The sequence below is a fragment of the Ceratotherium simum genome, chromosome 17 (genome assembly GCF_057802395.1).
Source record: "Ceratotherium simum simum isolate JZ-2026a chromosome 17, ASM5780239v1, whole genome shotgun sequence".
NCBI lineage: Eukaryota > Metazoa > Chordata > Mammalia > Perissodactyla > Rhinocerotidae > Ceratotherium > Ceratotherium simum.
Genome location: NC_141916.1, coordinates 59,339,930 through 59,356,012, shown reverse-complemented (window position 1 = coordinate 59,356,012; position 16,083 = coordinate 59,339,930). Strand labels below are relative to the sequence as shown.

At 42.3% G+C, this 16,083-nt stretch overlaps 1 protein-coding gene and 1 non-coding gene across 4 annotated transcripts in view; both read right to left on the bottom strand.

Annotated features, from left to right (window-relative positions):
• WNT5B (Wnt family member 5B) overlaps nt 1-16,083 on the bottom strand; it is a 101,464-nt gene that overhangs the window by 74,242 nt on the left and 11,139 nt on the right. The gene's annotated exons all lie outside the window — the stretch shown is intronic.
• Nucleotides 11,888-11,994, bottom strand: LOC147914839 (U6 spliceosomal RNA). Its single transcript, XR_015555023.1, has one exon. It is a non-coding gene; the product is annotated as a U6 spliceosomal RNA (small nuclear RNA).

Genomic DNA, 16,083 nt, shown 5'->3' with positions numbered 1-16,083 from the left:
GGGTCTTTTTTTTTTTTTTAACATAAGTCAATAACAAGTCTTGAATGCTTTTAAATGGAGCAGCTTCTGAATTTCTTAAATTCAAGAAAAGGTTCTGCGGAAAAAAAGTGGTAGTGTTAATCCTGAGTGTTTCCATAGCAATCTTAACCTGAAAAGCTCGAAGAGTGTTGGCTCAGGCAAATAATCTGGTGGCAGACATCACCTCCCAAATGTCACAGATAAGAAGGCTCAGAGGATAAAGATTTGTAGCAAAGTTTTACCCAGAAGTTCAGGTGAAGAGCTGGGATTCCTGGGGCAAATATTCAAATCAAAGCACCAGCCAGATCATCCATTTATTCGTTCATTCAACACATTATTGACCACGTGGCACTGCACTAGAAGCACAAAGATGAATAAAATCATCAAGGAGCTTACAGTCGAATGGGAAAGATAGACACGCTATCAGGTAGTTTAAAAATACACTAAAGACTTTTAACTAGAGAAACTTCAAAAAACAATAATGTTCCATCGATGGATGACTGGATAAACAAAATATGGTATATACATACAATGACGCATAGAGGAACCTTGAGGACATTATACTAAGTGAAATAAGCCAGATATGAAAGGACAAACATTGTGTGATTCCATTTAGACGAGGGAGCTAGAGTAGTCAAATTCACAGACACAAAGAAGAACGGTGGTTGCTGGAAGCTGGAGGGAGAAGAGAGGAACGGGGCGTTACTGTTTAATAGGCACAGAATTCCAGATGGGGATGATGAAAAAAGTTCTGGGGCCGGCCCCGTGGCTTAGCGGTTAAGTGTGCGCGCTCTGCTGCTGGCGGCCTGGGTTCGGATCCCAGGCGCGCACCGACGCACCGCTTCTCCAGCCATGCTGAGGCCGCATCCCACATACAGCAACTAGAAGGATGTGCAGCTATGACATACAACTATCTACTGGGCCTTTGGGGGAAAAAAAAAAAAGGAGGCGGATTGGTGACAGATGTTAGCTCAGAGCTGGTCTTCCTCAGCAAAAAGAGGAGGATTAGCATGGATGTTAGCTCAGGGCTGATCTTCCTCACAAAATAAATAATAATAAAAAATAAATAAATAAATAAAAGTTCTGGAGATGGATGGTGGTGATGGCTACATAACAATGTGAATGTACTTAAAACCACAGAACTGTATGCTTAAAAATGGTTACAATGGTAAATTTTATGTTGTGTACGTTTTACCATGATAAAAAAACCCACAATAATGTTTGTGAACCTATCAGGTAACTGAATAAATTGAAGATCTTTTTCCATGAGTCCGTATCAGAACATAAGCTCGTTCAGCTCAGTGAATGGCTAAGTTCTTATGCTTACAGATACTATGTTGAAAGGAAAGTATCCTACTTTCTATTGCCCAATTTGACAGCTAGCAGCACCCCATGGATCAAAAGACACATGGAGGCCTTCTTGACTGTGACCTTGTGTGTAACAGGTTCTTACCCTGCACAATTAGGGATCAAATGAAGCTGATACAACGTTCCAGGGGTTCACTAATTACTGCCCATCATCAGGGAGAAATAAGGACACCCCGAACTGGCTCCCTCCTCCCACTGCCACAGAAGTGAAATTTCTGCCACAGCCCTCTCAGAAAGCGACCAAACTCGGACTGCAACCAGGGATAGTGTCACCTAACTCAAATGGCATGTTACTACTGACATTAACTACTAACATTGGTCTTAATAGCGGGCATTCCAAATTTCATTTTAATACACAGAAAAGGTATGGAGGGGGCCGGCCCCGTGGCTTAGCGGTTAGGTCCTCGTGCTCCGCTGCTGGTGGCCCAGGTTCTGATCCCGGGCGCGGCGCCAATGCGCTGCATCTCTGGCCATGCTGAGGCTGCGTCCCACATACAGCAACTAGAGGGCTGTGCAACTATGACATACAACTATCTACTGGGGCTTTGGGGGGAAAAAATAAATAAATAAAATCTTTAAAAAAAAAAAAAGAAAAGGTATGGAGAAGTTCAGTGACTGACTCTGTCGAATAATAAGTCAATGTCAAATTCAAGTAAAGAGACTAGGTCTAAGCTGCTATTCCAGTACATACTTCACATTTTAAAGTTTTTATTACTGAAATTAATTAGTGTTTGCATCTTTTAAAGTAACTTTGAGTTTTACTTTTTGTGTGTGTGTGTGTGAGGAAGATCAGCCCTGAGCTAACATCCATGCCAATCATCCTCTTTTTTTTTTTTTTTTTTTTTTTGCTGAGGAAGACTGGCCCTAGGCTAACATCCATGCCCATCTTCCTCCACTTTATATGGGACGCTACCACAGCATGACCTGACAAGCAGTGCATCGGTGCGAGCCCCGGATCTGACCCCGGCCGCCAGCAGTGGAGCACGCGCACTTAACCACTACGCCACGGGGCCGGCACCAGGTTTTACTTTATTATATGTTTACCTTCAGAAATGTTAAGAATAAGAAATGGGACGGAACAGCACTTAAAACTCTATCACCTAAAGAGAACCACTATTAATACTTTGCACAGGATTTTTAGCTATAATGTGTCCTATATTCCTTTTTTTTTAAGTTCAAATCCTTATATGGGAATTTATCATTCTCCCTAGGTACAAATGGCAAAGTGTCATCTAAAAGGAAGGGTCAGGTGACTCTCCAGCATCTCAAATCTGTCAGGAGGGAAGCCAGAATTAGAATTCAACTCTCCTCAGCCATCTGGGCCTCTCTGCCACTCCAGTAACTATCTGGATGATCAGAGTCATCGCCTACCACAGCCAGAACCCCTGGCTAAAAATACAACCTCCTTTGAGATGGTTTCCGTTATTTATATGTTTGAGAGCAAGCCAGAGCCTGGCCTGGGCACTGAGCGAACACCTGGGTGAGGGACCGGCCAGAGAACCACCCGCAGCTGGAGGCCATCTGGGCACTGAGCCTCTCCAGCCAGCAAGGCCTCCCTCCACGTCCTCCCCCTCCCCACACACCTCCGCCTTCAAAGGCTTCCGCCCCCTCTTTTGCCAGATCACAGCTCTCCTTCACTCCTCTGCCCTACCTCACTTCCCCACTCTGCCCAGGATAATCATTTCTCCTGCTTTCTTTGTTCCTTTTCTCCTTGTCATGTCTCCACCGTCTTCCTTTTCCACTCTACCCTGCACCTGGAAGAGTGTTTCCCTCTCTTGCTTGTCGGTCAGTCAGATGGTTTCCTCTGACTGCTTCCTCAAAAGCCATTTGTCTCTGAAAGGCTTCCATGGATTTCCCACCCCGGTGGCTTTGCTGCAGCTTCCCCAGACCAGTTAGCCTTACCAGAGAAGGGTCATTCATTTAATCAGATTCACCAAGACTGGCTCTGGGTCAAGCACAGTACTGAATGGGCAGGGGTCTCTGCCCTCAATGGCCTGAGCCTGGTGAGGGGACAAACCAAAATCAAACAGTTAAAGGAATGTGCTAGGCTGTATGCTAGAGTTTTTGTGTACAAGCATCTTTGGGAGCTTTGAGGTAAAAACCAGCCCTGCCCCGGAAGATCAGGGAGGCATGAAGAAAGGGCTGTTCTGGGTGAATCTTGTGGTAAATGTAGTGTCTGACGGGCTCTCAAGGCGCAAAAGGGCATTGCAAGCAGCAGTGAGGGCATGTGCAAAGGACTACCTGGGCAGGAAGGGCTTGGAACTCCACACCCAGGAGTGAGGGCCAAGCTCCTCGTGGGGCTACCGTGTGCTGCTCGCGTGTCCCTAGTCAAAGGCGCTTAAACCCACTACAAGCTGACCAGATTCTGTATCTAATTCTTATGTTCCGTTGGGGAAGTTCAGAACAGTTTTCCCTAGGCGTCAGTTCACAGCACAGCTAAAACCATTGCTGCATGCACTGTTAACGGTTCATAAACATTACACAGAGTGGCATCATCACAACGGCCCATTAAAGCCACGACACAGTCCCCAGAGTCTATCTAAAAGACGACTAACCCCAGTGAAGTCAGGTTCTCAGTACTCGTGAGTTTGCTCATCTACTAAATACGGCAAGGGATTAGACCAGGGACTTGCTCTGACAAAGAGGGTTCCACAGTCAACTGAGTATGGGAAACACTCCCCTTCCTGAGGGATTCATGGCGCACATGGACACATTCAAGTTCTGTGGTAAAAAAAAAAGTGTTTAATTTGGCTGAAATGAACACATCTCAAACTTATTTGATCACAACACTTTTTTTCACCAAATAGCTATTAACCTGTAGGGAGGAGCACATGCTGGAAAGTGTTGGATTAGATGCTTTCCAGCCTACCTTTCAGCCATTAAAACCCTCAATCTTCATGGATTAAAAATAAGTCACTAGGGGGCCAGCCCCTGGCTTAGCGGTTGGGTGCGTGGGCTCTGCTACCGGCGGCCCGCGTTCAGATCCCGGGCGCCCACCGACGCACCGCTTCTCCAGCCATGCTGAGGCCGCGTCCCACATACAGCAACTAGAAGGATGTGCAACTATGACATACAACTATCTACTGGGGCTTTGGGGAAAAAAAAAAGGAGGAGGATTGGCAATAGATGTTAGCTCAGAGCCAGTCTTCCTCAGCAAAAAGAGGAGGGTTAGCATGGATGTTAGCTCAGGGCTGATCTTCCTCACAAAAAAAAAAAAAGAAACCAGTTTAAAAAAAAGAAAAAAGAATAAGTCATTGGGCTGGAACTGGAGTAATCAAAATATAATTGGGTTTTATATATATATTAACATTTACTCTAAGAAGAGAATGAAACTGCAAGTGGGGCATGGCTTTATGAGAAGGTGTGATGATGATGATGAAGGGTGAAGCAGGATGCCCAGGGGACCAGACGTGAGGACAGAAATAATTCAGAAAGCAGGAAAAGGAACAAGTCCTGAGGGGAAAACAAATTGGTTAAAAGATAAAGCTAGGAAAACCTCGATCAGAAAAAAAAAACCAGTTCTAATAAGTTGGGAAAGTGCAGAAAGTATGAGACAGTTTCACAGAAACTCTCGGGCACCAACGAAGGCTGAGGCAGGGATCAGGAGGCCATGAGAACAGCCTCTGCCTCAGACTGAAAGAAATCCGTGTCCTCAGGGACCACGATGGCGAGAAGGAAACTCAGTAGCAGGCGAGGGAAAAGTAAGGAGAGCCTAGTAAGAAACAGAGGGTGAAGGAGGGGAAGGAGAGAAAGACTCAGATAACCTTGGGGTGAAAAGGAAGGAAACAAGGGCTGATGAATCCCTGAAACTGGGCAGACAGACTGTGGGAACAGCAGGGTCCTGGTTCCCTGTAATCTACCCACTTGGTGGGAATAGTTACCAGTTAAACCCCTGCCCTGTGTTCCCAATCCCTCTCCTTCTCTGGGACCTTGTCCACTAACCACACTCCTCTCTCAAGCATCTCATGCCCCTTTGTAACCCACTTCCAAGCTTTCCTTGACTCTGCCACCCACCTCAAGTTACTGCCCAATTTCTAGCCTTCATTGCCAAACCTGTTGAAAGAAGTTCCAGTGCCACGTTTACCACCTCCAGTTTAACATAGCCAACAGTGAATCCACCCACTTCCCCTTCAATCCATCCCTAACTTAGTTACTCATGCGAGTGCCACAACCATGTTCCATCAGCCAGTCTTAGAGCCACAGATACGTCCCCGTGACTACGTAGGTGAGAAGTCTACCTTTGCACTGTCTCTTACATCTGCGCTGCTCTCCAGAGTCTCACCGCACCACCTGACCCCGATTAGAGTGGCCTTCTAAATGTTCTCCGTGGTCTCATCCTGGAGGGCAGATACTCACACGCAAGGCCGCACTCCCTCTTCCTTACCAGACACCAGTCAGAAGACACAGTGAGGGAAGACAGCGCTCCTTCCTGCTGAACCAGACTTAGTCTCACAATCCTTCTTAACAAGTATACCACCCTAGGAAGCCACCATCAGTCCACTAAAGTTGACACTAAAGATGACACTCAAGCCCACCTTTCATCACAGTTTAACAACTTTGAAATCTGAATGCAAATGTCAATGCTGTCAGCCAAACGAATTTCAGTGCTGCAATTACGCAGTCACGACATAATTGCTATTGCCCCTGAATGACAGAACTTGGTCACAGTTGTTCATGTTGTTGTCACTTCAGTTGAGTAATGTACATTGTTGGTACTATGCACACTGAGTTTAACTGTCATTTGAAATGTCTTCAAAAAGATGACACCATGATTTAGCATTGAAACACAGTTATTGGTACACAGAAAGGTATAGAAACAGAATAGTAGAATTTAAATTTTATATTACATAAAATGTTTGTCACTGGAGGAATGACCAAAATTCCATACCTTATTGCAAAGCAACAAGCAAAAGCTTCATGGGACCTAAGAAAGGAAGATACCCACAGGTAGATGAAGTTGGGTTACTTCTTACTAAGACATCCTTATCACAGGCCAAACAGTGTACCTATGCCCCTGGAGGCAGGAGACATGACAAATCCCTCAGAACAGAGCAAAGAAACTGTAAAGCAAGAGAGGCTGGCATAAATTCCTATGTTTCACAGGACTATCTTAAAGGCACTATATCATAGGTGATTGGCAGTGTTTTTCTTTCTTTGTGATACAGAAAATAAAAGCACAGCATAAAACCAAAGGCATGTTGGAGTCAATGAACTCTCGGTTCATGTCACACTTACAGCTGCGTGATTTTTCCATGGAGTCCCTAGGCCAAAAGAAATACCTAACAGGTCCATTTATTAAGTAGTTAACTCCAAACAACTTAATAAGCATTTACGTTCCAACAACTTAGTAACCATTTGAAAAGATGATACACATACATTGAAAGAAAAATATTTTTATTTTATTCTTAAGGAACTTCACAATAACCCTTCCAGGTGAATTCTCATAACCTCCTTTAGGGATGAGGAAGTTGACACCCAAAGAAGTTCAAAGACTTTCCCACGGTCCCAGAGCTCATCAATGGTTCTGCCTTGTAATACAGTAATTTGCATAGTATTTTTTTCTCTCTCCTGTAGAACATAAGCTCCTTAGAGGCAAGAACTACGCCTCAGTCATGTCTGTAGTCAGCAGAACCTAGCATAGCATCTTGCCACAAAACAGACGGTGAATAAATACTTCTTGAATTAAATAATCTCTATCAAAAGAACCCCTCTCATTATAGCATCTTGGCATTTTTAGTCGCTAACTCTCTGCTTGCCACATTGAAGAGGATGGTAAGAAAAAGGTACCAAAGGAAATGGAAAGAAGAAAGGATGGTTGATTGTACAGCCTGGACATAGGTGGCCAAGAGTTACCCAAGTGGTGACCCCTCCTGGCCAACAGCAAGTTTGCCTGGGGATGTCTTAAACTTAGAAGTCACTCCCGAGCTGTTCAGCCTTCTCAAATTCCAATGTGCAGTGCCCCACTCGGCTCTGGAGTGCCAACGTGAACTCGACTGAAAGGACTCGTGTCCTCAGCCACCCCAGCATGCACATCTCCACTGTAAAACTAAGGCAGTGTGACCACCAACGGGTTAATCACGTGTGTGCTGAAACCAGCTACACCAATGGGCATGTGGAGAGCCACAGGCAGGTGCCCAGCTCCCGGTCGGGGTCGGGGAGCAGCTTGCTGTCACTGCTTCAGAGCCGACGTCTGAGGCCTGACTCCCCGAGGTGGCAGTCCAGGGCCTCTGCGAAGGAGATTGCTAGGTTCACTTTGCTTGTGGAAACAGCAGCTTCCATCACAGCTCCGACCACGTGAAGCACCTCCGGGTGGGCCCTTACAAGGCTCTGCATTAAACGGTTCCAGCTGTACTTCAGGACCCGCTCTGACTTCTGCTGTAACACCCAACACAGTAAAATCCCAACCTCACACACGTAGTTTACGGCATGGTTGTGAGCCACATTTCCCAGTTATCTGTCCTAAAAAGGGTTTTTATTTCTCCTCTGGAGGAAGATCACCTCTGAAGAAAGTGCCAAGCGTGTTGGAGGGAACTGGCTCTCCACAGGAATTCATTTAATTCACTTCACCTCGTGTACCCTCCTCAATCCTGAACCTGAGGTGTGTATGTATGTTTGATATGGGGTGGCTGACAGAAAATGTCTCCCCAGGGAAAGGGCCCAGGAGAAACTCCATAAGGATTAAATGGATCTACCCTGCTGAAGTGCTGACAAGCCGCTGCAGTCTTGAAATGACAGCAAGTCAACACAGGATGCATAGATCTCCTGAGACCACAGGAATCATCCGGGGAAGTTACATGAGAGACAGAAAGCTTAGTAAACAGGACTGGACAGAAACAATCTGGGGGCCACATCGTCAATCAGCCTGGAGACCTTGCAAAAGCCCCAAGGGAGAAGTTCCTGCCTTTCTTCTCCCAGGCCTCCCGGTTCTCTTACTGCCCATTCTGATGTGGGCAGTTGGGGCAACAGGGTGGCACAAAAAACCCTGACAGAACCTCCTACGATCCTTCGCATTTGTGGAAATGAGAGCAGCGTTCAAGGTAGTCTCACGTACGTGACTTCATTTGATGCTCACAATACCCCAGTGAGGTGGCAGGGCACACATTAGCTCCCGAGGAAACGGTTACTCATGAAAAGTAAGTATTGGCCTGAGGTCAGACAGCGAGTTCTCAAATCCAGATCTCTCCAAGTCAGGACTTGGCCACTCCATCTTTAATCCAAACATCTCAAAGCATTCTTACCACCACACAAATGGGCAAATGGCAGAGTAAAGTGATTTGCCTGAGATCACACACACATGCAAAGCATTATCATATTATCACCTACTCTTGGAAAAAGAGTCCCATAAACCGCAAGGTTGTTAGTTGATGGAAAGAACAGGCTGGCATGGGAGACTTTACTCACCACCAATGACAGACGTGCCCTTGAAATATAACTCGTAGAAATGCTTTTCAGAATATTTAACAAGACAATAATATTCAATTAGAATTTTGGGTTATCTCTAATTAGCTCCAATTATCTTAAGAGGTATCATGAAATACAAAACTAAGTTAATTTCAATTCACATTTATTTAAAAGACATACACCATGCAGTATTTTGGGAGAAAGGAGAGAAGAGGTGTCACAACCCATAATTATAAACGTTTCCATTCCAAAAAGTTTACTTGTATTTTCAGAGGACTTTTATTCACCCCTAAGCTTCTAAAATTGTGCAAAGACACTACAGCATAATGCTCAAGTTACTGTGGAATTTGAACATCCCTAAGATTCCTGAGCTCTAACCACTAGTGCCTCACTCAGAATGCTCCCATTCAACAAGCCAACTGTCAATGGGGCTTTGATGCACAAGAAAGTCCCTAGGCTTCTGAGCTCCTGGAACCCTAATGATATTAGTTAGTGACAATTACAGGATTTCCTACTTACTATACAAGAAAACAACATTAAATACTCCAAATATATGAAGATTTATGCTGTGTCAATTTATAATAGCTTGACTGGATTTTCTAAAGATGTTCAGGTTACTTCCTCTATTGATAACTAATGCAGGATGCCTCAGAGACCTGTATTAGCTGCTTAACATGCTTCAAACTTCCATCCTTAGTGGCACAAACAATGCACCCAAAAGTCAGTAACCCACAAAACAGGAGTAAGTATTTGCAAATCATATATCTGATAAGCTACAATATATTAATAACTCTTACAACCCAATAATTAAAAGACAAATAATCTAATTTTTTAAATGGACAAAGGATCTGAATGGATATTTCTCCAAAGAAGATATAGAAATGGCCAATAAGCACATGAAAAGATGCTCAACATCATTAGACATTAGGGAAATGCAAATGAAAACCACAATGAAATACCACTTCATACTTGTCTTAGTGTGCTCAGGCTGTCATAACAAAATACCATAGACTGTGTAGCTTAAACAGCAGAAATTTATTTTCTCAAAGTTCTGGAGGCTGGAAATCCAAGATCAAGCTGCAAGCATGGTTGAGTTCTGGTGAAGGCTCTGTTCTTGGTTTGCAGACAGAGCTGCCTTCTCACTGTGTCCTCACATGGCAGAGAGAGAGAGAGAGAGCATACTCTGGTATCTCTTTTTATAAGAGCACTAATCCCATTATAAGGGCTCCACTCTCATGACCTCACCTAACCCTAATTACCTCCGAAAGGCCCCATCTCCAAATATCACCACATTGGGAGTTAGAGCTTCAACATGTAAATTTGGGGAGAACATAATTCAGTCCACATAGCAATACCCATTAGGATAGCTATAATAAAAAAGACAGATAGTAACAAGTGTTGTCAAGGACATGGAGAAATTGGAATCCTCACACACTGCTGGTGGCATTGTAAAATGACACAGCCACTTTGAAAAACAATCTACCAGTTCCTCAAAAGATTAAACATAGAGTTACCAAATGACCCAGCAATTCCACTCCTTGGTATGTGCCAAAGAGAAATGAAAACATATTTCTACACAAAAACTTGTACACAAATGTTGATAGCAACATTATTCATGATCACCAAAGAGTAGAAACAATCCTAATGTCCAATAACCAATGAAAAGATGAAAATGTGGTATATCCATTCAATGGAATATTATTCAGCCACAAAAAGAAATGAAGTACTGATACATGCTACAACATGGATTAACCTTGAAAACATTATGCTAAGTGAAAGAAGCCAGTACAAAACACCACATATTGTAGGATTCATTTTTATGAAATGTCCAGAATAGGCAAATCTATAGAGACAGAAAGTAGATTAATGGTTGCCTAGGGCTGGTAGGGCGTTGGGGAAAAACGGAGTGACTGCTAATGGGTATGGGGGATAAAAATGTTGCAAAATTGATTGTGGTGATGGTTGCACAACTCTGTGAATATACCAAAAACCACTGTATTATACATTTTAAATGGGCGAATTGTGCGGTATGTGAATTATATCTCAATAAAACCATCACACATATATAAAAAAGTAACTGATAGTTACCTGTAGAATCCAGCTGAAACATGCCTTAGGAGTAAGGACCATGCCCTTGATGAAGACCTCTTCTAGACACAATCTAATAAAATCTAAAACCAAGTCCTAACAAAATCTGCAGGGAAGATTGAGTCACAGTTTGAGTCCTGCCAAGTTCAAGTTTGTGCTTTCCACAGATCCACATTAACAATGTGTCAAACCAAGACTATACTGGCAAAAAGTGATCAGCCAGTAATTTAACTGTCTGCCAAAATAAGAATCAACACACTTCAGAGAATAATAACAAAATCGAGTCTTTAAAACATATTATCACAATGCCCAATATTCAATGAAAAATCTCTAGACAATAAATAAATAAATAGGAAAAAGTTGAGAAAGAAAGTCAAAATACACTAAATTTGGGGCCAGCCCGGTAGTGCAGCAGTGAAATGCGCGCGCTCCGCTGCGGTGGCCCAAGGTTCGCCAGTTCAGATCTTGGGCGCTCACCGACGCACTGCTTGTCAAGCCAGGCTGTGGCCGCGTCCCATATAAAGTAGAGGAAGATGGACATGGATGTTAGCCCAGGGCCAGTCTTCCTCAGCAAAAAGAGGAGGATTGGCATCGGATGTTAGCTCAGGGCTGATCTTCCTCACACACATACACAAAAAATACATTAAATTTGACAGGCTTTGATGATGAACTTAGCTGACAAAGATTTAGAAGCAGCTATTATAACTATATTTAAATTATTAAAGGAAAATATGTTAAAAACTTAATAAAAATATGTTCTTAATGTGGAAATAGACATGGACTCTCAGGAGAGAAATGAAAACTACATAAAGAACAAAGTGAAAATTAAAGAACTAAAAAGTGCAAATCCTAAAATGAAAAATTCACTGGATAATCTTTTTTTTTTTTTTTTTTAACTTTTTGTTTATTGCAGTAACATTGGTTTATAACATCGTAAAAATTTCAGGTGTACATCATTGTACTTCTATTTCTGCATAGATTACATCATGTTCACCACCAAAATACTCATTACAAAAATATGGAACGCTTCACGAATTTGCGTGTCATCCTTGCGCAGGGGCCATGCTAATCTTCTCTGTATCGTTCCAATTTTAGTATATGTGCTGCCGAAGCGAGCACGACTGGATAATCTTAACAGCAAATTGGAGATGGTAGCAAGAAGAGTCAGTGAACATTAACACATCAATAGAAATGATCTAATCTGAAGAACAGAAAGAAAAAAATAATTAAAGAAAAATGAACTAAATTTCAGCAACATGGATGACAATACCAATCAGCCTAATATAAGTATAATGAAACCATCAAGATAAGAGGATGAGAATGGAGCAGAAAAAATGTCTGAAGAAATAATGACCAAAACTTTCCCAAATTTGATGAAAACCACTAACGTATAGACCTAAGAAGCTCAACAGACTCCAAGGAGGATAAACATAAAAAGAACCATGCCTAGGCACATCACAGTCAAAATGCTGAAAGATGTGATAAAAATCTTGAAAGTTGTGGGGATTGTGGGGTAGGGGAGACACACTACAGGGAACAAATATTTTGTAGAAGACAGCCAACTTCTCATCAAAAGCTACAGAAGACAGAACACAATGAAATGACAGCCTTAAAGTGCTGAAAGAAAAAAAATGAATTTTATATCCAGCAAAAATATCCTTCAAAAAAAGGACGTAATAAAGACATTTTCAGATAAATGAAAGCTGAGGGAATTCATTATCAACAGACTTGCACTACAAGAAATGCTAAAGGATATCCATCCAGCTGGAAACTTGGGTCTACTGGAAAGAATGAAGAGCACCTGAAATGGTAAATAAGAGTGTAAGTATAAAAGACTCTTTTCTTTCTTCTCATAATTTACTTTAAAACACAACTGACTGTTTAAAAGCAAAAGCAATAACTCTCTAAAGGGGTTTATAACATATGTAGAAGTAAAAGATATGACAACATACTACGGGACGGGAGCAGGTAAATGGAATTACACTGTTGTAAGTTTATCACGTCTGGGAAGCATGGACCGTGCAGAGGTACTCCAAATAGACTCTGACTGGTTAAGGATGCATATAGTGAGCCCTAGAGCAATCACACACACACACACACACACACACAAAGCAGGGGAGAGGATGAATGGGAAACAAATAGCAACATGGCAGACTTTAACCAAACCATATAAAAAATTACATCACATGATCAAAAGTTAACATCACCAGTAGTAGGAAATACTGACATCAGGACCCCCTGATATGATGTGTTGAGAAGGGCACAACATCACTTCTGTAGTATTCCTTCCAGAAATGCATAACCATGATCTAACCACGAGAAGACATCAGACAAGCCCAAACTGAGGGTGGAACCGTCCATAAATGTACACATCAAAAGTGTCCAAGTCACGAAAAAGGAAGTGTCACTGACTGGAGGAGACTAAGGAGACACAGCAACTAAATTTAATGCGAGCTAGTGAAAAAGATATTAGGTAAAAATTGGTGAAATTGGAATAAGATCTGTGAACTACTTAATAATACTGTAACAAGATGAATTTCCTGTTCTTGGTAATTGTACTATGGTTACGTAAAATGTTAACATTAGGGGAAACTAAGTGAAGCGTATACAGGAATTCTCTGAACTATTTTTGCAATATTTATGTAAGTCTAAATGTAAATAGACTAAACATCCCAATTAAAAGACAGAAACTGTCATATTAACCAAAATCTAGAATAACCCAAATGTCCATCAAAAGTGACTAAACCTACTATAGCATTCATTCAATGGTATACTACTCAGCAATAAAAAGGAACAAACTACTAATACTTCAACAACATGAAAAAATCTCACAGATATTATGCAAAGCAAAAGAAGCCAGACACTGGGTCCGGCCCAGTGGCATGGTAGTGAAGTTCACATGCTCCGTTTTGGCGGCCCAGGTTCGTGGGTTCAGATCCCGAGGGTGGACCTACACACTGCTCATCAAGCCACGCTGTGGCAGTGTCCCACATACAAAATAGAGGAAGACTGGCACAGATGTTAGCTCAGCAACAATCTTCCTCAAGCAAAAAAAAAAGAGGAAGATTGGCAGCAGATGTTAGCTCACAGCCATCTTCCTCATCAACAAAAAAAAAAAAAAAAGAAGCCGGACACCAAAGAGCTGAAAGAAAAAAACAGAGAATTCTGGTATGATTCTATTTATGTGAAATTCTAGAACAGGTAAAACTAATCTAGAATGACATAAATCAGATCAGTGGTTGCCTGAGGTGGGGGGATGGCATGTAGAGATTATAAAGGGGACCAGGCAACTTTCTGGGGAAGTAGAAACAGTATCTTCATTGGGATGGTGGTTTCATGGGTGTATAATTTGTCCAAATTTATTGAACTGTACACTTACAATGTATGAATTTTATTATATGTGAATTACACTTCAATAAAATTGATTAAAAAGAAAAAGTAAGGAGCATCCCCACCATTCAGCTGTGGCAACATAGGGCAGCACATGAAGAAATAGGACAGAATATATGAAGCTTACGAGTTTTGACACTGCTAAGACTCTCCGTAACCCCCAAATGCAAACAGATTGTGGAAGCAAGTGGATGATACTTTTTCAAGCAGGCCTCCTGGGCTTTTAAGCATAAAAACAAGATGTCACTTAAGACTCTTCCTCAGCATGTGGGATGGTTAACAGTACACTGCAACAATCTCACTTGAAAGAAAATATTTAAAAGCTGTCTGCTAAGGTTTTGACGAGGATTCTCTTGATTTGGTTATAGTACAACAAACTATGTATCTGAAAATGCAACGTTATTGAGATCAGATTACCATCAAATTGATGTGTTTGTGTAGCTTATTAATGCCATGCTTAAGTATGAAAATAACACCAGCTCTATCCCTTCTTTCCAGACACAGCCAAGCTTTTGATTATGTCAGCAGAACTAGTCACTGGCGATTGCACAATAGCATTTTTTGTGGTTGTTTAGAAGCATAATTAGAATGAACATCTACTGGGAGCTTTCTATGCACACAGTCCTGCTAAGTGTTTTTCATGCATTTCGTTTAATTCTCATAATAACCCTTTAAGGATTTTTCTTTTTCCTTTTTTTTTTTTGTGAGGAAGATTAGCCCTGAGCTAACATCCAATGCCAATCCTCTTTTTGTCGAGGAAGATTGGCCCTGGGCTAACATCCATGCTGATCTTCCTCTACTTTATATGGGACGCCGCCACAGCATGGCTTGACCAGCGGTGCGTAGATGCACGCCCAGGATCCGAACCTGTGAACCCCAAGAGGCGGGGAAGCACACGCACTTAACTGCTACACCACCGGGCCAGCCCCCACTTTAAGGATTTTAACAGACGAGGAAACTGAGGTGGAGAGTGTCTGGGTAACTTGCTCAAGGTCACCTCTGTGCAGTGGTCACACTGCTGGTGAGTTTTGGGGTCAGGATTGAGCCAGCACATAATGGGCTGCAGAAGTTGATTTCTTAAGCACTGTGCAGAAGAGATTAGACTTATTCTTTCATGATAAAGATACTTGTGTTAATGTTAATGATATTTTATTGGAATACTTTCCAATGCCAAGGCAGGGAAATGGAAAAATATGAAATGAGAAAAAGAAAAAAAGCTTGTACTCTAATTATAGGATGTAACTTCTTTTTGATCCTTTGGGATATTATTTCACCTCACCGGACAAGCTTCTACAAGGTTTTCAAAGACTCTCTCCTAGAAACAGAGAAATAAGAAGACAAGTGCCAGGTATGAATCCCTGGTGAGTCACCTGGGGCTATATTTTGTGAGTGGATTTAAGAAGTCTCTGGGTCACATTTCCACTCTGCTCATCCTACAGGTAGGAACAGTGACTTACACTGGTTACAAACCACTTTCATACACACTGTCTCAATCCTACAATAACTCTGATAGGCAGGTAGGGGGCTACATTGTGAACCCATCTATGAAAGAGGAAAGGGAGACTTGTCTAAGGCATCTTTTGCCCCAGATCCCTGGAAACACGGGGGCAGTAAGCTAAACTTCTGATTGACAGCTGGCTGCAGGGAGGCTGATCCTCCAGCATCAGGGTACAGGGTCCATGGGACATCTAGTCTTTGCCTAGAATTTCTTATCTCAATTTTGACTCTTAGTCAATAGATGTTCATCATGAAGGTGACACTCTAAATACTCTATTTGGCAAAAGAACAGAAGCACGCTTCCAAGGGAACCACCAAGGC